The sequence below is a fragment of the Amia ocellicauda genome, unplaced genomic scaffold (assembly GCF_036373705.1).
Source record: "Amia ocellicauda isolate fAmiCal2 unplaced genomic scaffold, fAmiCal2.hap1 HAP1_SCAFFOLD_185, whole genome shotgun sequence".
Classification (NCBI taxonomy): Eukaryota; Metazoa; Chordata; class Actinopteri; order Amiiformes; family Amiidae; genus Amia; species Amia ocellicauda.
The window spans coordinates 50,001-72,500 of NW_027102748.1; positions in this window are offsets into that span (position 1 = coordinate 50,001).

A 22,500-nucleotide genomic window follows, 5' to 3' on the forward strand; every position below is an offset into this window, starting at 1 on the left:
GTGTAGCCCTGCAGGCTGAGCGCTGGGAGCCGTCGGTCGTTCGGTCGGTCAGTCAGTGAGTGTGTGTGCTCCAGCCCGGAGCCCGCACCCACCGGGGAGGTGTAGCCCTGCAGGCTGAGCGCTGGGAGCCGTCGGTCGGTCGGTCGGTCAGAGAGTGAGTGTGTGTGCTGAAGGGAAGCTCCAGCCCGGAGCCCGCACCCACCGGGGAGGTGTAGCCCTGCAGGCTGAGCGCTGGGAGCCGTCGGTCGTTCGGTCGGTCAGTCAGTGAGTGTGTGTGCTGAAGGAGAGCTCCAGCCCGGAGCCCGCACCCACCGGGGTGTGTAGCCCTGCAGGCTGAGCGCTGGGAGCCGTCGGTCGGTCAGTCAGTGAGTGTGTGTGCTGAAGGAAAGCTCCAGCCCGGCGTCCGTCCCCACCGGGGAGGAGTAGGCCTGCTGACTGAGCGCTGGGAGCCGTCGGTCGTTCGGTCGGTCAGAGAGTGAGTGTGTGTGCTGAAGGAGAGCTCCAGCCCGGAGCCCGCACCCACCGGGGTGTGTAGCCCTGCAGGCTGAGCGCTGGGAGCCGTCGGTCGGTCGGTCGGTCAGAGAGTGAGTGAGTGAGTGTGTGTGCTGAAGGGAAGCTCCAGCCCGGCGTCCGTCCCCACCGGGGAGTTGTGCCCGGGCCCGGGCCTCCTGCCGACGGACCGTGTGGCGCATTGTCCCGACTGCGGACTTTCTCCAGCAAAAAGGCGGAGGTGCAGTACCGCCATTTCGCCACACGAGGGACGGAATGGCACCCAACTGCCCCCTGGTGTCGAAAAAGCGCAAGGGCACCCGGGCCGGTCCGCCCCAGGCAGCGGCCGAGATGCAGCACCGGGGGCCCGGCCTGCCTGCCCTGGAGGTCAGCCTGCCAGCCCTGGAGGTCTGCCTTCCAGCCCTGGAGGTCAGCTATCCAGCCCTGGAGGTCTGCCTGCCTGCCTGCCTGCCCTGGAGGTCAGCCTGCCAGCCCTGGAGGTCTGCCTGTTAGCCCTGGAGGTCTGCTATCCAGCCCTGGAGGTCTGCTATCCAGCCCTGGTAGCAGCACTGCCAGCCCTGGAGGTCTGCCTGTTAGCCCTGGAGGTCTGCTATCCAGCCCTGGTAGCAGCACTGCCTGCCCTGGAGGTCTGCCTGCCTGCCTTCCAGCCCTGGAGGTCTGCTATCCAGCCCTGGTAGCAGCACTGCCTGCCCTGGAGGTCTGCCTGCCTGCCCTGGAGGTCTGCCTTCCAGCCCTGGAGGACAGCCTGCCTGCCCTGGTAGCAGCACTGCCTGCCTTCCAGCCCTGGAGGTCTGCCTGTTAGCCCTGGAGGTCTGCTATCCAGCCCTGGTAGCAGCACTGCCTGCCCTGGAGGTCTGCCTGTTAGCCCTGGAGGTCTGCTATCCAGCCCTGGTAGCAGCACTGCCTGCCCTGGAGGTCTGCCTGCCTGCCTTCCAGCCCTGGAGGTCTGCTATCCAGCCCTGGTAGCAGCACTGCCTGCCCTGGAGGTCTGCCTGCCTGCCCTGGAGGTCTGCCTTCCAGCCCTGGAGGTCTGCTATCCAGCCCTGGTAGCAGCACTGCCTGCCCTGGAGGTCTGCCTGCCTGCCTTCCAGCCCTGGAGGTCTGCTATCCAGCCCTGGTAGCAGCACTGCCTGCCCTGGAGGTCTGCCTGCCTGCCCTGGAGGTCTGCCTTCCAGCCCTGGAGGACAGCCTGCCTGCCCTGGTAGCAGCACTGCCTGCCTTCCAGCCCTGGAGGTCTGCCTGTTAGCCCTGGAGGTCTGCTATCCAGCCCTGGTAGCAGCACTGCCTGCCCTGGAGGTCTGCCTGCCTGCCCTGGAGGTCTGCCTGTTAGCCCTGGAGGTCAGCCTGTTAGCCCTGGAGGTCTGCTATCCAGCCCTGGAGGTCAGCTATCCAGCCCTGGAGGTCTGCCTGCCTGCCTGCCTGCCCTGGAGGTCAGCCTGCCAGCCCTGGAGGTCTGCCTGTTAGCCCTGGAGGTCTGCTATCCAGCCCTGGAGGTCTGCTATCCAGCCCTGGTAGCAGCACTGCCTGCCCTGGAGGTCTGCCTGCCTGCCCTGGAGGTCTGCCTTCCAGCCCTGGAGGACAGCCTGCCTGCCCTGGTAGCAGCACTGCCTGCCTTCCAGCCCTGGAGGTCTGCCTGTTAGCCCTGGAGGTCTGCTATCCAGCCCTGGTAGCAGCACTGCCTGCCCTGGAGGTCTGCCTGCCTGCCCTGGAGGTCTGCCTGTTAGCCCTGGAGGTCAGCCTGTTAGCCCTGGAGGTCTGCTATCCAGCCCTGGAGGTCAGCTATCCAGCCCTGGAGGTCTGCCTGCCTGCCCTGGAGGTCTGCCTGTTAGCCCTGGAGGTCTGCTATCCAGCCCTGGAGGTCTGCTATCCAGCCCTGGTAGCAGCACTGCCAGCCCTGGAGGTCTGCCTGTTAGCCCTGGAGGTCTGCTATCCAGCCCTGGTAGCAGCACTGCCTGCCCTGGAGGTCTGCCTGCCTGCCCTGGAGGTCTGCCTGTTAGCCCTGGAGGTCTGCCTGTTAGCCCTGGAGGACAGCCTGCCTGCCCTGGTGGCAGCACTGCCTGCCCTGGAGGTCTGCTATCCAGCCCTGGAGGACAGCCTGCCTGCCCTGGTAGCAGCACTGCCTGCCCTGGAGGTCAGCCTGTTAGCCCTGGAGGTCTGCCTGCCTGCCCTGGAGGTCAGCCTGTTAGCCCTGGAGGTCTGCCTGCCTGCCATCCAGCCCTGGCAGCAGCACTGCCTGCCCTGGTAGCAGCACTGCCTGCCCTGGAGGTCTGCTATCCAGCCCTGGTAGCAGCACTGCCTGCCCTGGAGGTCTGCCTGCCTGCCTGCCAGCCCTGGAGGTCTGCCTGTTAGCCCTGGAGGTCTGCTATCCAGCCCTGGAGGTCTGCTATCCAGCCCTGGTAGCAGCACTGCCTGCCCTGGAGGTCAGCCTGTTAGCCCTGGAGGTCTGCCTGCCTGCCCTGGTAGCAGCACGGCCTACCTGCCTGCCTGCCCTCGAGGTCTGCCTGCCTGCCTGCCCTGGAGGTCAGCCTTCCAGCCCTGGCAGCAGCACGGCCTACCTGCCTGCCAGCCTGCCCTCCCCAGCCACACAGCCCTGCCTGCCTGCCTGCCAGCCCTGGAGGTCTCCCTGCCAGCCCTGGAGGTCTGCCTGCCTGCCTGCCTGCCTGCCTGCCTGCCCTGGAGGTCTGCCATCCTGCCTTCCAGCCCTGGAGGTCAGCCTGCCAGCCCTGGAGGTCAGCCTGTTAGCCCTGGAGGTCTGCTATCCAGCCCTGGAGGTCTGCCTGCCTGCCATCCAGCCCTGGCAGCAGCACTGCCTGCCCTGGTAGCAGCACTGCCTGCCCTGGAGGTCTGCTATCCAGCCCTGGAGGACAGCCTGCCTGCCCTGGTAGCAGCACTGCCTGCCCTGGAGGTCTGCTATCCAGCCCTGGAGGACAGCCTGCCTGCCCTGGTGGCAGCACTGCCTGCCCTGGAGGTCTGCTATCCAGCCCTGGAGGACAGCCTGCCTGCCCTGGTAGCAGCACTGCCTGCCCTGGAGGTCAGCCTGTTAGCCCTGGAGGTCTGCCTGCCTGCCCTGGAGGTCAGCCTGTTAGCCCTGGAGGTCTGCCTGCCTGCCATCCAGCCCTGGCAGCAGCACTGCCTGCCCTGGTAGCAGCACTGCCTGCCCTGGAGGTCTGCTATCCAGCCCTGGTAGCAGCACTGCCTGCCCTGGAGGTCTGCCTGCCTGCCTGCCAGCCCTGGAGGTCTGCCTGTTAGCCCTGGAGGTCTGCTATCCAGCCCTGGAGGTCTGCTATCCAGCCCTGGTAGCAGCACTGCCTGCCCTGGAGGTCAGCCTGTTAGCCCTGGAGGTCTGCCTGCCTGCCCTGGTAGCAGCACGGCCTACCTGCCTGCCTGCCCTCGAGGTCTGCCTGCCTGCCTGCCCTGGAGGTCAGCCTTCCAGCCCTGGCAGCAGCACGGCCTACCTGCCTGCCAGCCTGCCCTCCCCAGCCACACAGCCCTGCCTGCCTGCCTGCCAGCCCTGGAGGTCTCCCTGCCAGCCCTGGAGGTCTGCCTGCCTGCCTGCCTGCCTGCCTGCCTGCCCTGGAGGTCTGCCATCCTGCCTTCCAGCCCTGGAGGTCAGCCTGCCAGCCCTGGAGGTCAGCCTGTTAGCCCTGGAGGTCTGCCTGCCTGCCTGCCTGCCTGCCCTGGAGGTCAGCCTGCCAGCCCTGGAGGTCTGCCTGCCTGCCTGCCTGCCCTGGAGGTCAGCCTGCCAGCCCTGGCAGCAGCACGGCCTACCTGCCTGCCTGCCCTGGAGGTCTGCCTGCCTGCCTGCCCTGGAGGTCAGCCTTCCAGCCCTGGCAGCAGCACGGCCTACCTGCCTGCCAGCCTGCCCTCCCCAGCCACACAGCCCTGCCTGCCTGCCTGCCAGCCCTGGAGGTCTCCCTGCCAGCCCTGGAGGTCTGCCTGCCTGCCTGCCTGCCTGCCTGCCTGCCCTGGAGGTCTGCCATCCTGCCTTCCAGCCCTGGAGGTCAGCCTGCCAGCCCTGGAGGTCAGCCTGTTAGCCCTGGAGGTCTGCCTGCCTGCCTGCCTGCCTGCCCTGGAGGTCAGCCTGCCAGCCCTGGAGGTCTGCCTGCCTGCCTGCCTGCCCTGGAGGTCAGCCTGCCAGCCCTGGCAGCAGCACGGCCTACCTGCCTGCCTGCCCTGGAGGTCTGCCTGCCTGCCTGCCCTGGAGGTCAGCCTTCCAGCCCTGGCAGCAGCACGGCCTACCTGCCTGCCAGCCTGCCCTCCCCAGCCACACAGCCCTGCCTGCCTGCCTGCCAGCCCTGGAGGTCTCCCTGCCAGCCCTGGAGGTCTGCCTGCCTGCCTGCCTGCCTGCCTGCCTGCCCTGGAGGTCTGCCATCCTGCCTTCCAGCCCTGGAGGTCAGCCTGCCAGCCCTGGAGGTCAGCCTGTTAGCCCTGGAGGTCTGCCTGCCTGCCTGCCTGCCTGCCCTGGAGGTCAGCCTGCCTGCCTGCCCCGGAGGTCAGCCCCAGGCAGCCGGGTGGCCTGCCTGCTGCTGCTAGGCCGCTGCCCCGAGCCGCCGACCCCATCGACAGGAACACGAGAGAGTTTACAAGCGAGAGGAGGCCACATATTCGACACCTTTCGTGCTCGTTTTAGTCTCCAGTCTGTTTTGACGTGTGTTATTCTGAATCTGCTGCTTTAACTCAAGGGATTCTGTCGCGATTGATGCCTTGTCCTTCGCTGTATGTTTGCACTGGTGTTGTAAGTCGCCCTCTGTAAGATCATCATTTATTATCTGCCAAGAAATAAAGATCATCATAATGTTCCCCAACTTTCAGCTTCTGGGGAGTTTGTTCCAGAGTGTGACGACTCTCTCTCTATCACCATCTCTCTCTCTATCTCCATCTCTCTATCACCATCTCTCTCTCTATCACCATCTCTCTCTCTATCTCTATCTCTCTATCACCATCTCTCTCTCCATCTCCATCTCTCTCTCTATCTCCATCTCTCTCTATCTCCATCTCTATCTCCATCTCTCTATCTCCACCTCTCTCTCCCTCTCCACCTCTCTCTCTCTCTATCTCTCCCTCTCTCTCACTGTGTGTGTGTGTGTGTGTGTGTGTGTGTGTGTGTGTGTGTGTGTGTGTGTGTGTGTGTGTGTACAGCAGTGTCCCTAGACGAGAGAGAGATCCCTAGACGGGGAAATTACTTTCAAACTGCAGTACCGAAATGTGTCCGTTAGATGGTAGCATGCACCAAGGAATGAAGGAAAGTGCAAAACAAAATGAAAAGGCACATCGCCTGGGCGAAAAATAATCGTAACAAATCAACGGGGGCATTTCTCCGAAAACTAACACCGGGGCAGTGCTCAGGGGGGTCCCACCTCGTGGCCACCCGGTTTGGGGGGCGATCGGGGCCGGTTCCGAAAATCGCTAAATCTCCCATAGCCAGCCCACGCTCCATCCGATAGAGCAATGCCGGGCGGCCGGCCGGCAACTACGGATCATAACAAATCAACGGGGGCATTTCTCCGAAAACTAACACCGGGGCAGTGCTCAGGGGGGTCCCACCTCGTGGCCACCCGGTTTGGGGGGCGATCGGGGCCGGTTCCGAAAATCGCTAAATCTCCCATAGCCAGCCCACGCTCCATCCGATAGAGCACTGCCGGGCGGCCGGCCGGCAACTACGGATCATAACAAATCAACGGGGGCATTTCTCCGAAAACTAACACCGGGGCAGTGCTCAGGGGGGTCCCACCTCGTGGCCACCCGGTTTGGGGGGCGATCGGGGCCGGTTCCGAAAATCGCTAAATCTCCCATAGCCAGCCCACGCTCCATCCGATAGAGCACTGCCGGGCGGCCGGCCGGCAACTACGGATCATAACAAATCAACGGGGGCATTTCTCGGAAAACTAACACCGGGGCAGTGCTCAGGGGGGTCCCACCTCGTGGCCACCCGGTTTGGGGGGCGATCGGGGCCGGTTCCGAAAATCGCTAAATCTCCCATAGCCAGCCCACGCTCCATCCGATAGAGCACTGCCGGGCGGCCGGCCGGCAACTACGGATCATAACAAATCAACGGGGGCATTTCTCGGAAAACTAACACCGGGGCAGTGCTCAGGGGGGTCCCACCTCGTGGCCACCCGGTTTGGGGGGCGATCGGGGCCGGTTCCGAAAATCGCTAAATCTCCCATAGCCAGCCCACGCTCCATCCGATAGAGCACTGCCGGGCGGCCGGCCGGCAACTACGGATCATAACAAATCAACGGGGGCATTTCTCGGAAAACTAACACCGGGGCAGTGCTCAGGGGGGTCCCACCTCGTGGCCACCCGGTTTGGGGGGCGATCGGGGCCGGTTCCGAAAATCGCTAAATCTCCCATAGCCAGCCCACGCTCCATCCGATAGAGCACTGCCGGGCGGCCGGCCGGCAACTACGGATCATAACAAATCAACGGGGGCATTTCTCCGAAAACTAACACCGGGGCAGTGCTCAGGGGGGTCCCACCTCGTGGCCACCCGGTTTGGGGGGCGATCGGGGCCGGTTCCGAAAATCGCTAAATCTCCCATAGCCAGCCCACGCTCCATCCGATAGAGCACTGCCGGGCGGCCGGCCGGCAACTACGGATCATAACAAATCAACGGGGGCATTTCTCCGAAAACTAACACCGGGGCAGTGCTCAGGGGGGTCCCACCTCGTGGCCACCCGGTTTGGGGGGCGATCGGGGCCGGTTCCGAAAATCGCTAAATCTCCCATAGCCAGCCCACGCTCCATCCGATAGAGCACTGCCGGGCGGCCGGCCGGCAACTACGGATCATAACAAATCAACGGGGGCATTTCTCGGAAAACTAACACCGGGGCAGTGCTCAGGGGGGTCCCACCTCGTGGCCACCCGGTTTGGGGGGCGATCGGGGCCGGTTCCGAAAATCGCTAAATCTCCCATAGCCAGCCCACGCTCCATCCGATAGAGCACTGCCGGGCGGCCGGCCGGCAACTACGGATCATAACAAATCAACGGGGGCATTTCTCGGAAAACTAACACCGGGGCAGTGCTCAGGGGGGTCCCACCTCGTGGCCACCCGGTTTGGGGGGCGATCGGGGCCGGTTCCGAAAATCGCTAAATCTCCCATAGCCAGCCCACGCTCCATCCGATAGAGCAATGCCGGGCGGCCGGCCGGCAACTACGGATCATAACAAATCAACGGGGGCATTTCTCCGAAAACTAACACCGGGGCAGTGCTCAGGGGGGTCCCACCTCGTGGCCACCCGGTTTGGGGGGCGATCGGGGCCGGTTCCGAAAATCGCTAAATCTCCCATAGCCAGCCCACGCTCCATCCGATAGAGCAATGCCGGGCGGCCGGCCGGCAACTACGGATCATAACAAATCAACGGGGGCATTTCTCCGAAAACTAACACCGGGGCAGTGCTCAGGGGGGTCCCACCTCGTGGCCACCCGGGTCTGGGACCGATGGGAGCACTTTAAAATTTTCGAGTCAGGGGACCAGACGGCCGAGTGAAAAACTTTGAAAAATATTCTATCTCCTCACTCCCATTGACTTTACATTAGGGCGACCAGGCGGCCGGCGGAAAAAAAATCATAACAAATCAACGGGGGCATTTCTCCGAAAACTAACACCGGGGCAGTGCTCAGGGGGGTCCCACCTCGTGGCCACCCGGGTCTGGGACCGATGGGAGCACTTTAAAATTTTCGAGTCAGGGGACCAGACGGCCGAGTGAAAAACTTTGAAAAATATTCTATCTCCTCACTCCCATTGACTTTACATTAGGGCGACCAGGCGGCCGGCGGAAAAAAAATCATAACAAATCAACGGGGGCATTTCTCCGAAAACTAACACCGGGGCTGTGCTCAGGGGGCTCCCAGCTATCAGCCACCCTATCCCGGGACCGATGGGAGCACTTTAAAATTTTCGAGTCAGGGGACCAGACGGCCGAGTGAAAAACTTTGAAAAATATTCTATCTCCTCACTCCCATTGACTTTACATTAGGGCGACCAGGCGGCCGGCGGAAAAAAAATCATAACAAATCAACGGGGGCATTTCTCCGAAAACTAACACCGGGGCAGTGCTCAGGGGGGTCCCACCTCGTGGCCACCCGGGTCTGGGACCGATGGGAGCACTTTAAAATTTTCGAGTCAGGGGACCAGACGGCCGAGTGAAAAACTTTGAAAAATATTCTATCTCCTCACTCCCATTGACTTTACATTAGGGCGACCAGGCGGCCGGCGGAAAAAAAATCATAACAAATCAACGGGGGCATTTCTCCGAAAACTAACACCGGGGCTGTGCTCAGGGGGCTCCCAGCTATCAGCCACCCTATCCCGGGACCGATGGGAGCACTTTAAAATTTTCGAGTCAGGGGACCAGACGGCCGAGTGAAAAACTTTGAAAAATATTCTATCTCCTCACTCCCATTGACTTTACATTAGGGCGACCAGGCGGCCGGCGGAAAAAAAATCATAACAAATCAACGGGGGCATTTCTCCGAAAACTAACACCGGGGCTGTGCTCAGGGGGCTCCCAGCTATCAGCCACCCTATCCCGGGACCGATGGGAGCACTTTAAAATTTTCGAGTCAGGGGACCAGACGGCCGAGTGAAAAACTTTGAAAAATATTCTATCTCCTCACTCCCATTGACTTTACATTAGGGCGACCAGGCGGCCGGCGGAAAAAAAATCATAACAAATCAACGGGGGCATTTCTCCGAAAACTAACACCGGGGCTGTGCTCAGGGGGCTCCCAGCTATCAGCCCCCCGGGTCTGGGGGCATTGTTTTTCTTTTTAATCATTTTGAGCATTTCCCCCAGTTTAGAGATGTGTGCCCCTAGACAACCCATTGAGAATAACTATGAAATGTTCTGAAGTTTTGATTTTCAAATGTCGGTGAAAATTGAAAAACGTCATATATTCTTCAAAGGAAGCATGGGGCGATGGTAGGGAGAGTCCCCGCAGCGTGCCTCGGCGGCGATGGGAGCGTTTTCGATGTCCCCGTCCCCCCCCCATAGGGATAGAAGGGGAGTTGGGTGACCAGGCGCGAGGGGGCCGGAGCGAGCCCGGGCCCGGGCCTCCTGCTGACGGAGCGCTGGGAGCCGGGAGCCGTCGGTCAGTGAGTGCTGAAGGAAAGCTCCAGCGCGGAGCCCGCACCCACCGGGGAGGTGTAGCCCTGCAGGCTGAGCGCCGGGAGCCGTCGGTCAGTGAGTGCTGAAGGAAAGCTCCAGCGCGGAGCCCGCACCCACCGGGGAGGTGTAGCCCTGCAGGCTGAGCGCCGGGAGCCGTCGGTCAGTGAGTGCTGAAGGAAAGCTCCAGCGCGGAGCCCGCACCCACCGGGGAGGTGTAGCCCTGCAGGCTGAGCGCCGGGAGCCGTCGGTCAGTGAGTGCTGAAGGAAAGCTCCAGCGCGGAGCCCGCACCCACCGGGGAGGTGTAGCCCTGCAGGCTGAGCGCCGGGAGCCGTCGGTCAGTGAGTGCTGAAGGAAAGCTCCAGCGCGGAGCCCGCACCCACCGGGGAGGTGTAGCCCTGCAGGCTGAGCGCCGGGAGCCGTCGGTCAGTGAGTGCTGAAGGAAAGCTCCAGCGCGGAGCCCGCACCCACCGGGGAGGTGTAGCCCTGCAGGCTGAGCGCCGGGAGCCGTCGGTCAGTGAGTGCTGAAGGAAAGCTCCAGCGCGGAGCCCGCACCCACCGGGGAGGTGTAGCCCTGCAGGCTGAGCGCCGGGAGCCGTCGGTCAGTGAGTGCTGAAGGAAAGCTCCAGCGCGGAGCCCGCACCCACCGGGGAGGTGTAGCCCTGCAGGCTGAGCGCCGGGAGCCGTCGGTCAGTGAGTGCTGAAGGAAAGCTCCAGCGCGGAGCCCGCACCCACCGGGGAGGTGTAGCCCTGCAGGCTGAGCGCCGGGAGCCGTCGGTCAGTGAGTGCTGAAGGAAAGCTCCAGCGCGGAGCCCGCACACACCGGGGAGGTGTAGCCCTGCAGGCTGAGCGCCGGGAGCCGTCGGTCAGTGAGTGCTGAAGGAAAGCTCCAGCGCGGAGCCCGCACCCACCGGGGAGGTGTAGCCCTGCAGGCTGAGCGCCGGGAGCCGTCGGTCAGTGAGTGCTGAAGGAAAGCTCCAGCGCGGAGCCCGCACCCACCGGGGAGGTGTAGCCCTGCAGGCTGAGCGCCGGGAGCCGTCGGTCAGTGAGTGCTGAAGGAAAGCTCCAGCGCGGAGCCCGCACCCACCGGGGAGGTGTAGCCCTGCAGGCTGAGCGCCGGGAGCCGTCGGTCAGTGAGTGCTGAAGGAAAGCTCCAGCGCGGAGCCCGCACCCACCGGGGAGGTGTAGCCCTGCAGGCTGAGCGCCGGGAGCCGTCGGTCAGTGAGTGCTGAAGGAAAGCTCCAGCGCGGAGCCCGCACCCACCGGGGAGGTGTAGCCCTGCAGGCTGAGCGCCGGGAGCCGTCGGTCAGTGAGTGCTGAAGGAAAGCTCCAGCGCGGAGCCCGCACCCACCGGTGAGGTGTAGCCCTGCAGGCCGAGCGCTGGGAGCCGTCGGTCGTTCGGTCGGTCAGTCAGTGAGTGTGTGTGCTGAAGGAAAGCTCCAGCCCGGAGCCCGCACCCACCGGGGAGGTGTAGGCCTGCTGACTGAGCGCTGGGAGCCGTCGGTCGTTCGGTCGGTCAGAGAGTGAGTGTGTGTGCTGAAGGAGAGCTCCAGCCCGGAGCCCGCACCCACCGGGGAGGTGTAGCCCTGCAGGCTGAGCGCTGGGAGCCGTCGGTCGTTCGGTCGGTCAGTCAGTGAGTGTGTGTGCTCCAGCCCGGAGCCCGCACCCACCGGGGAGGTGTAGCCCTGCAGGCTGAGCGCTGGGAGCCGTCGGTCGGTCGGTCGGTCAGAGAGTGAGTGTGTGTGCTGAAGGGAAGCTCCAGCCCGGAGCCCGCACCCACCGGGGAGGTGTAGCCCTGCAGGCTGAGCGCTGGGAGCCGTCGGTCGTTCGGTCGGTCAGTCAGTGAGTGTGTGTGCTGAAGGAGAGCTCCAGCCCGGAGCCCGCACCCACCGGGGTGTGTAGCCCTGCAGGCTGAGCGCTGGGAGCCGTCGGTCGGTCAGTCAGTGAGTGTGTGTGCTGAAGGAAAGCTCCAGCCCGGCGTCCGTCCCCACCGGGGAGGAGTAGGCCTGCTGACTGAGCGCTGGGAGCCGTCGGTCGTTCGGTCGGTCAGAGAGTGAGTGTGTGTGCTGAAGGAGAGCTCCAGCCCGGAGCCCGCACCCACCGGGGTGTGTAGCCCTGCAGGCTGAGCGCTGGGAGCCGTCGGTCGGTCGGTCGGTCAGAGAGTGAGTGAGTGAGTGTGTGTGCTGAAGGGAAGCTCCAGCCCGGCGTCCGTCCCCACCGGGGAGTTGTGCCCGGGCCCGGGCCTCCTGCCGACGGACCGTGTGGCGCATTGTCCCGACTGCGGACTTTCTCCAGCAAAAAGGCGGAGGTGCAGTACCGCCATTTCGCCACACGAGGGACGGAATGGCACCCAACTGCCCCCTGGTGTCGAAAAAGCGCAAGGGCACCCGGGCCGGTCCGCCCCAGGCAGCGGCCGAGATGCAGCACCGGGGGCCCGGCCTGCCTGCCCTGGAGGTCAGCCTGCCAGCCCTGGAGGTCTGCCTTCCAGCCCTGGAGGTCAGCTATCCAGCCCTGGAGGTCTGCCTGCCTGCCTGCCTGCCCTGGAGGTCAGCCTGCCAGCCCTGGAGGTCTGCCTGTTAGCCCTGGAGGTCTGCTATCCAGCCCTGGAGGTCTGCTATCCAGCCCTGGTAGCAGCACTGCCAGCCCTGGAGGTCTGCCTGTTAGCCCTGGAGGTCTGCTATCCAGCCCTGGTAGCAGCACTGCCTGCCCTGGAGGTCTGCCTGCCTGCCTTCCAGCCCTGGAGGTCTGCTATCCAGCCCTGGTAGCAGCACTGCCTGCCCTGGAGGTCTGCCTGCCTGCCCTGGAGGTCTGCCTTCCAGCCCTGGAGGACAGCCTGCCTGCCCTGGTAGCAGCACTGCCTGCCTTCCAGCCCTGGAGGTCTGCCTGTTAGCCCTGGAGGTCTGCTATCCAGCCCTGGTAGCAGCACTGCCTGCCCTGGAGGTCTGCCTGTTAGCCCTGGAGGTCTGCTATCCAGCCCTGGTAGCAGCACTGCCTGCCCTGGAGGTCTGCCTGCCTGCCTTCCAGCCCTGGAGGTCTGCTATCCAGCCCTGGTAGCAGCACTGCCTGCCCTGGAGGTCTGCCTGCCTGCCCTGGAGGTCTGCCTTCCAGCCCTGGAGGTCTGCTATCCAGCCCTGGTAGCAGCACTGCCTGCCCTGGAGGTCTGCCTGCCTGCCTTCCAGCCCTGGAGGTCTGCTATCCAGCCCTGGTAGCAGCACTGCCTGCCCTGGAGGTCTGCCTGCCTGCCCTGGAGGTCTGCCTTCCAGCCCTGGAGGACAGCCTGCCTGCCCTGGTAGCAGCACTGCCTGCCTTCCAGCCCTGGAGGTCTGCCTGTTAGCCCTGGAGGTCTGCTATCCAGCCCTGGTAGCAGCACTGCCTGCCCTGGAGGTCTGCCTGCCTGCCCTGGAGGTCTGCCTGTTAGCCCTGGAGGTCAGCCTGTTAGCCCTGGAGGTCTGCTATCCAGCCCTGGAGGTCAGCTATCCAGCCCTGGAGGTCTGCCTGCCTGCCTGCCTGCCCTGGAGGTCAGCCTGCCAGCCCTGGAGGTCTGCCTGTTAGCCCTGGAGGTCTGCTATCCAGCCCTGGAGGTCTGCTATCCAGCCCTGGTAGCAGCACTGCCTGCCCTGGAGGTCTGCCTGCCTGCCCTGGAGGTCTGCCTTCCAGCCCTGGAGGACAGCCTGCCTGCCCTGGTAGCAGCACTGCCTGCCTTCCAGCCCTGGAGGTCTGCCTGTTAGCCCTGGAGGTCTGCTATCCAGCCCTGGTAGCAGCACTGCCTGCCCTGGAGGTCTGCCTGCCTGCCCTGGAGGTCTGCCTGTTAGCCCTGGAGGTCAGCCTGTTAGCCCTGGAGGTCTGCTATCCAGCCCTGGAGGTCAGCTATCCAGCCCTGGAGGTCTGCCTGCCTGCCCTGGAGGTCTGCCTGTTAGCCCTGGAGGTCTGCTATCCAGCCCTGGAGGTCTGCTATCCAGCCCTGGTAGCAGCACTGCCAGCCCTGGAGGTCTGCCTGTTAGCCCTGGAGGTCTGCTATCCAGCCCTGGTAGCAGCACTGCCTGCCCTGGAGGTCTGCCTGCCTGCCCTGGAGGTCTGCCTGTTAGCCCTGGAGGTCTGCCTGTTAGCCCTGGAGGACAGCCTGCCTGCCCTGGTGGCAGCACTGCCTGCCCTGGAGGTCTGCTATCCAGCCCTGGAGGACAGCCTGCCTGCCCTGGTAGCAGCACTGCCTGCCCTGGAGGTCAGCCTGTTAGCCCTGGAGGTCTGCCTGCCTGCCCTGGAGGTCAGCCTGTTAGCCCTGGAGGTCTGCCTGCCTGCCATCCAGCCCTGGCAGCAGCACTGCCTGCCCTGGTAGCAGCACTGCCTGCCCTGGAGGTCTGCTATCCAGCCCTGGTAGCAGCACTGCCTGCCCTGGAGGTCTGCCTGCCTGCCTGCCAGCCCTGGAGGTCTGCCTGTTAGCCCTGGAGGTCTGCTATCCAGCCCTGGAGGTCTGCTATCCAGCCCTGGTAGCAGCACTGCCTGCCCTGGAGGTCAGCCTGTTAGCCCTGGAGGTCTGCCTGCCTGCCCTGGTAGCAGCACGGCCTACCTGCCTGCCTGCCCTCGAGGTCTGCCTGCCTGCCTGCCCTGGAGGTCAGCCTTCCAGCCCTGGCAGCAGCACGGCCTACCTGCCTGCCAGCCTGCCCTCCCCAGCCACACAGCCCTGCCTGCCTGCCTGCCAGCCCTGGAGGTCTCCCTGCCAGCCCTGGAGGTCTGCCTGCCTGCCTGCCTGCCTGCCTGCCTGCCCTGGAGGTCTGCCATCCTGCCTTCCAGCCCTGGAGGTCAGCCTGCCAGCCCTGGAGGTCAGCCTGTTAGCCCTGGAGGTCTGCTATCCAGCCCTGGAGGTCTGCCTGCCTGCCATCCAGCCCTGGCAGCAGCACTGCCTGCCCTGGTAGCAGCACTGCCTGCCCTGGAGGTCTGCTATCCAGCCCTGGAGGACAGCCTGCCTGCCCTGGTAGCAGCACTGCCTGCCCTGGAGGTCTGCTATCCAGCCCTGGAGGACAGCCTGCCTGCCCTGGTGGCAGCACTGCCTGCCCTGGAGGTCTGCTATCCAGCCCTGGAGGACAGCCTGCCTGCCCTGGTAGCAGCACTGCCTGCCCTGGAGGTCAGCCTGTTAGCCCTGGAGGTCTGCCTGCCTGCCCTGGAGGTCAGCCTGTTAGCCCTGGAGGTCTGCCTGCCTGCCATCCAGCCCTGGCAGCAGCACTGCCTGCCCTGGTAGCAGCACTGCCTGCCCTGGAGGTCTGCTATCCAGCCCTGGTAGCAGCACTGCCTGCCCTGGAGGTCTGCCTGCCTGCCTGCCAGCCCTGGAGGTCTGCCTGTTAGCCCTGGAGGTCTGCTATCCAGCCCTGGAGGTCTGCTATCCAGCCCTGGTAGCAGCACTGCCTGCCCTGGAGGTCAGCCTGTTAGCCCTGGAGGTCTGCCTGCCTGCCCTGGTAGCAGCACGGCCTACCTGCCTGCCTGCCCTCGAGGTCTGCCTGCCTGCCTGCCCTGGAGGTCAGCCTTCCAGCCCTGGCAGCAGCACGGCCTACCTGCCTGCCAGCCTGCCCTCCCCAGCCACACAGCCCTGCCTGCCTGCCTGCCAGCCCTGGAGGTCTCCCTGCCAGCCCTGGAGGTCTGCCTGCCTGCCTGCCTGCCTGCCTGCCTGCCCTGGAGGTCTGCCATCCTGCCTTCCAGCCCTGGAGGTCAGCCTGCCAGCCCTGGAGGTCAGCCTGTTAGCCCTGGAGGTCTGCCTGCCTGCCTGCCTGCCTGCCCTGGAGGTCAGCCTGCCAGCCCTGGAGGTCTGCCTGCCTGCCTGCCTGCCCTGGAGGTCAGCCTGCCAGCCCTGGCAGCAGCACGGCCTACCTGCCTGCCTGCCCTGGAGGTCTGCCTGCCTGCCTGCCCTGGAGGTCAGCCTTCCAGCCCTGGCAGCAGCACGGCCTACCTGCCTGCCAGCCTGCCCTCCCCAGCCACACAGCCCTGCCTGCCTGCCTGCCAGCCCTGGAGGTCTCCCTGCCAGCCCTGGAGGTCTGCCTGCCTGCCTGCCTGCCTGCCTGCCTGCCCTGGAGGTCTGCCATCCTGCCTTCCAGCCCTGGAGGTCAGCCTGCCAGCCCTGGAGGTCAGCCTGTTAGCCCTGGAGGTCTGCCTGCCTGCCTGCCTGCCTGCCCTGGAGGTCAGCCTGCCAGCCCTGGAGGTCTGCCTGCCTGCCTGCCTGCCCTGGAGGTCAGCCTGCCAGCCCTGGCAGCAGCACGGCCTACCTGCCTGCCTGCCCTGGAGGTCTGCCTGCCTGCCTGCCCTGGAGGTCAGCCTTCCAGCCCTGGCAGCAGCACGGCCTACCTGCCTGCCAGCCTGCCCTCCCCAGCCACACAGCCCTGCCTGCCTGCCTGCCAGCCCTGGAGGTCTCCCTGCCAGCCCTGGAGGTCTGCCTGCCTGCCTGCCTGCCTGCCTGCCTGCCCTGGAGGTCTGCCATCCTGCCTTCCAGCCCTGGAGGTCAGCCTGCCAGCCCTGGAGGTCAGCCTGTTAGCCCTGGAGGTCTGCCTGCCTGCCTGCCTGCCTGCCCTGGAGGTCAGCCTGCCTGCCTGCCCCGGAGGTCAGCCCCAGGCAGCCGGGTGGCCTGCCTGCTGCTGCTAGGCCGCTGCCCCGAGCCGCCGACCCCATCGACAGGAACACGAGAGAGTTTACAAGCGAGAGGAGGCCACATATTCGACACCTTTCGTGCTCGTTTTAGTCTCCAGTCTGTTTTGACGTGTGTTATTCTGAATCTGCTGCTTTAACTCAAGGGATTCTGTCGCGATTGATGCCTTGTCCTTCGCTGTATGTTTGCACTGGTGTTGTAAGTCGCCCTCTGTAAGATCATCATTTATTATCTGCCAAGAAATAAAGATCATCATAATGTTCCCCAACTTTCAGCTTCTGGGGAGTTTGTTCCAGAGTGTGACGACTCTCTCTCTATCACCATCTCTCTCTCTATCTCCATCTCTCTATCACCATCTCTCTCTCTATCACCATCTCTCTCTCTATCTCTATCTCTCTATCACCATCTCTCTCTCCATCTCCATCTCTCTCTCTATCTCCATCTCTCTCTATCTCCATCTCTATCTCCATCTCTCTATCTCCACCTCTCTCTCCCTCTCCACCTCTCTCTCTCTCTATCTCTCCCTCTCTCTCACTGTGTGTGTGTGTGTGTGTGTGTGTGTGTGTGTGTGTGTGTGTGTGTGTGTGTGTGTGTGTGTACAGCAGTGTCCCTAGACGAGAGAGAGATCCCTAGACGGGGAAATTACTTTCAAACTGCAGTACCGAAATGTGTCCGTTAGATGGTAGCATGCACCAAGGAATGAAGGAAAGTGCAAAACAAAATGAAAAGGCACATCGCCTGGGCGAAAAATAATCGTAACAAATCAACGGGGGCATTTCTCCGAAAACTAACACCGGGGCAGTGCTCAGGGGGGTCCCACCTCGTGGCCACCCGGTTTGGGGGGCGATCGGGGCCGGTTCCGAAAATCGCTAAATCTCCCATAGCCAGCCCACGCTCCATCCGATAGAGCAATGCCGGGCGGCCGGCCGGCAACTACGGATCATAACAAATCAACGGGGGCATTTCTCCGAAAACTAACACCGGGGCAGTGCTCAGGGGGGTCCCACCTCGTGGCCACCCGGTTTGGGGGGCGATCGGGGCCGGTTCCGAAAATCGCTAAATCTCCCATAGCCAGCCCACGCTCCATCCGATAGAGCACTGCCGGGCGGCCGGCCGGCAACTACGGATCATAACAAATCAACGGGGGCATTTCTCCGAAAACTAACACCGGGGCAGTGCTCAGGGGGGTCCCACCTCGTGGCCACCCGGTTTGGGGGGCGATCGGGGCCGGTTCCGAAAATCGCTAAATCTCCCATAGCCAGCCCACGCTCCATCCGATAGAGCACTGCCGGGCGGCCGGCCGGCAACTACGGATCATAACAAATCAACGGGGGCATTTCTCGGAAAACTAACACCGGGGCAGTGCTCAGGGGGGTCCCACCTCGTGGCCACCCGGTTTGGGGGGCGATCGGGGCCGGTTCCGAAAATCGCTAAATCTCCCATAGCCAGCCCACGCTCCATCCGATAGAGCACTGCCGGGCGGCCGGCCGGCAACTACGGATCATAACAAATCAACGGGGGCATTTCTCGGAAAACTAACACCGGGGCAGTGCTCAGGGGGGTCCCACCTCGTGGCCACCCGGTTTGGGGGGCGATCGGGGCCGGTTCCGAAAATCGCTAAATCTCCCATAGCCAGCCCACGCTCCATCCGATAGAGCACTGCCGGGCGGCCGGCCGGCAACTACGGATCATAACAAATCAACGGGGGCATTTCTCGGAAAACTAACACCGGGGCAGTGCTCAGGGGGGTCCCACCTCGTGGCCACCCGGTTTGGGGGGCGATCGGGGCCGGTTCCGAAAATCGCTAAATCTCCCATAGCCAGCCCACGCTCCATCCGATAGAGCACTGCCGGGCGGCCGGCCGGCAACTACGGATCATAACAAATCAACGGGGGCATTTCTCCGAAAACTAACACCGGGGCAGTGCTCAGGGGGGTCCCACCTCGTGGCCACCCGGTTTGGGGGGCGATCGGGGCCGGTTCCGAAAATCGCTAAATCTCCCATAGCCAGCCCACGCTCCATCCGATAGAGCACTGCCGGGCGGCCGGCCGGCAACTACGGATCATAACAAATCAACGGGGGCATTTCTCCGAAAACTAACACCGGGGCAGTGCTCAGGGGGGTCCCACCTCGTGGCCACCCGGTTTGGGGGGCGATCGGGGCCGGTTCCGAAAATCGCTAAATCTCCCATAGCCAGCCCACGCTCCATCCGATAGAGCACTGCCGGGCGGCCGGCCGGCAACTACGGATCATAACAAATCAACGGGGGCATTTCTCGGAAAACTAACACCGGGGCAGTGCTCAGGGGGGTCCCACCTCGTGGCCACCCGGTTTGGGGGGCGATCGGGGCCGGTTCCGAAAATCGCTAAATCTCCCATAGCCAGCCCACGCTCCATCCGATAGAGCACTGCCGGGCGGCCGGCCGGCAACTACGGATCATAACAAATCAACGGGGGCATTTCTCGGAAAACTAACACCGGGGCAGTGCTCAGGGGGGTCCCACCTCGTGGCCACCCGGTTTGGGGGGCGATCGGGGCCGGTTCCGAAAATCGCTAAATCTCCCATAGCCAGCCCACGCTCCATCCGATAGAGCAATGCCGGGCGGCCGGCCGGCAACTACGGATCATAACAAATCAACGGGGGCATTTCTCCGAAAACTAACACCGGGGCAGTGCTCAGGGGGGTCCCACCTCGTGGCCACCCGGTTTGGGGGGCGATCGGGGCCGGTTCCGAAAATCGCTAAATCTCCCATAGCCAGCCCACGCTCCATCCGATAGAGCAATGCCGGGCGGCCGGCCGGCAACTACGGATCATAACAAATCAACGGGGGCATTTCTCCGAAAACTAACACCGGGGCAGTGCTCAGGGGGGTCCCACCTCGTGGCCACCCGGGTCTGGGACCGATGGGAGCACTTTAAAATTTTCGAGTCAGGGGACCAGACGGCCGAGTGAAAAACTTTGAAAAATATTCTATCTCCTCACTCCCATTGACTTTACATTAGGGCGACCAGGCGGCCGGCGGAAAAAAAATCATAACAAATCAACGGGGGCATTTCTCCGAAAACTAACACCGGGGCAGTGCTCAGGGGGGTCCCACCTCGTGGCCACCCGGGTCTGGGACCGATGGGAGCACTTTAAAATTTTCGAGTCAGGGGACCAGACGGCCGAGTGAAAAACTTTGAAAAATATTCTATCTCCTCACTCCCATTGACTTTACATTAGGGCGACCAGGCGGCCGGCGGAAAAAAAATCATAACAAATCAACGGGGGCATTTCTCCGAAAACTAACACCGGGGCTGTGCTCAGGGGGCTCCCAGCTATCAGCCACCCTATCCCGGGACCGATGGGAGCACTTTAAAATTTTCGAGTCAGGGGACCAGACGGCCGAGTGAAAAACTTTGAAAAATATTCTATCTCCTCACTCCCATTGACTTTACATTAGGGCGACCAGGCGGCCGGCGGAAAAAAAATCATAACAAATCAACGGGGGCATTTCTCCGAAAACTAACACCGGGGCTGTGCTCAGGGGGCTCCCAGCTATCAGCCACCCTATCCCGGGACCGATGGGAGCACTTTAAAATTTTCGAGTCAGGGGACCAGACGGCCGAGTGAAAAACTTTGAAAAATATTCTATCTCCTCACTCCCATTGACTTTACATTAGGGCGACCAGGCGGCCGGCGGAAAAAAAATCATAACAAATCAACGGGGGCATTTCTCCGAAAACTAACACCGGGGCTGTGCTCAGGGGGCTCCCAGCTATCAGCCCCCCGGGTCTGGGGGCATTGTTTTTCTTTTTAATCATTTTGAGCATTTCCCCCAGTTTAGAGATGTGTGCCCCTAGACAACCCATTGAGAATAACTATGAAATGTTCTGAAGTTTTGATTTTCAAATGTCGGTGAAAATTGAAAAACGTCATATATTCTTCAAAGGAAGCATGGGGCGATGGTAGGGAGAGTCCCCGCAGCGTGCCTCGGCGGCGATGGGAGCGTTTTCGATGTCCCCGTCCCCCCCCCATAGGGATAGAAGGGGAGTTAGGTGACCAGGCGTCCCGGGTCCCAAAAATCGAAAAATTAATATAGAATGCTTTTTAATCCAGAAATAAAGTAGGGGGCAGTCCTGGTGAGAGTCCCAGCCACAGCCCCAGTGTGTTTTGGAGCCGTTTGGGGCCGGGTGAAAAACTTTGAAAAATGTTCTATCTCCTCACTCCCATTGACTTTACATTAGGGCGACCAGGCGGCCGGCGGAAAAAAAATCATAACAAATCAACGGGGGCATTTCTCCGAAAACTAACACCGGGGCTGTGCTCAGGGGGCTCCCAGCTATCAGCCACCCTATCCCGGGACCGATGGGAGCACTTTAAAATTTTCGAGTCAGGGGACCAGGCGGCCGAGTGAAAAACTTTGAAAAATTTTCTATCTCCTCACTCCCATTGACTTTGCATTAGGGCGACCAGGCGGCCGGCGGAAAAAAAATCATAACAAATCAACGGGGGCATTTCTCCGAAAACTAACACCGGGGCAGTGCTCAGGGGGCTCCCAGCTATCAGCCACCCTATCCCGGGACCGATGGGAGCACTTTAAAATTTTCGAGTTAGGGGACCAGGCGGCCGAGTGAAAAACTTAGAAAAATTTTCTATCTCCCCTAGGTGACCAGGCAGCCGGAGCTGATTTTTCTGACCCCTAAAACAATTATTAAAAGGTATTTTTTCGCCAAACTAAGACTTTTAAAATTCAAATAGGATGATTATCTACTGCCCCAGTGGGTTTTTGAACCATTTTAAGCCTTTTTGACAGTTTTCATTTTTCCCCCATTGACTTCAATGGGAGTTAGGTGACCAGTCCTCCGACTTTTGAACCTCTCCTGGGGGGGCTGTGAGCCCCCGATTTCTTTGCAAAGCACGTCATTCGATTCGTCTCAGTCCCCTCTATATACCCCGTGTGTTTGTTTTCTCGAAAAACCCCCGGAACACGGTTTTTTAGGGGGGGGGTGGGGGGGGGGTACTTCGGAGCCATTTGGGGGGGGGTAAACGACATTTCCCGAAATTAATTTTAACACAGCCTTCCTCAGAATCGCTTTTCCAACAAAATCCTTTTTATTTCGAGTCTCTACGATGTTCCTAAGTGGTCGAAACCACTTTTGGACAGTTTTTACACCAAACGGCTCGGGCGCACAGCGGGCCGTGTGCCGATGGGCGGTTCTCGCGGGTCTGAGGCGGGGCTAGGCTGCTCGCGGCGGGCATGGGAGTGCCGTGTGCAGCCGCCACAGTGTTCCAGGCTGTCAGCATTTCTCTACGGTGCCGGGGGAAATACAGGAACTGGGTTTTTGAAGACACTTAGTGCAATGAGAGAGGTCAAAACTGAGCTAAGGGCACTTGCTGGAGGAAAGTGGCTGGGCCCCGCTAGCTCTTTTACGGACACTTTCTGGACTTGGCCCGGGATTTTCAGACGGTTCTTTGCGACTGTCTGATCATCCAGCGAAATGCAAGGGGGGGAACGGTCCCGGCCGCACCCCGCGTTTCAGGCCTCGTCGGCGGCCCGCTCCGGCGGCTGCGCCCGCTAAGTCTTCGCGGCCCGCCGTGGAGAGTGTGTATGCTGCCCGCCCCAGACGTTCACCCCAAGGGCTTGCGGGCCTTTAAGGGTCTGTCTTTCGGGGTTTCACGGGCTCTGACCTCACCTCCCTGTGGTTCCCGACCGGGGTGTATGTATGCTGCCCGCCCCAGACGTTCACCCCAAGGGCTTGCGGGCCTTTAAGGGTCTGTCTTTCGGGGTTTCACGGGCTCTGACATCTCCCCGGTGGTTCCCACGGAACGGACATATGTATGCTGCCCGCCCCCGGCAGGAACCCCAAGGGCTTGCGGGCCTTTAAGGGTGAGTGCGGGGGGCGTACGGGCTCTGACATATCTCCGGTGGCTCCCACGGAACGGACATATGTATGCTGCCCGCCCCCGGCAGGAACCCCAAGGGCTTGCGGGCCTTTAAGGGTGAGTGCGGGGGGCGTACGGGCTCTGACATATCTCCGGTGGCTCACACGGAACGGACATATGTATGCTGCCCGCCCCCGGCAGGAACCCCAAGGGCTTGCGGGCCTTTAAGGGTGAGTGCGGGGGGCGTACGGGCTCTGACATATCTCCGGTGGCTCCCACGGAACGGACATATGTATGCTGCCCGCCCCCGGCAGGAACCCCAAGGGCTTGCGGGCCTTTAAGGGTGAGTGCGGGGGGCGTACGGGCTCTGACATATCTCCGGTGGCTCCCAC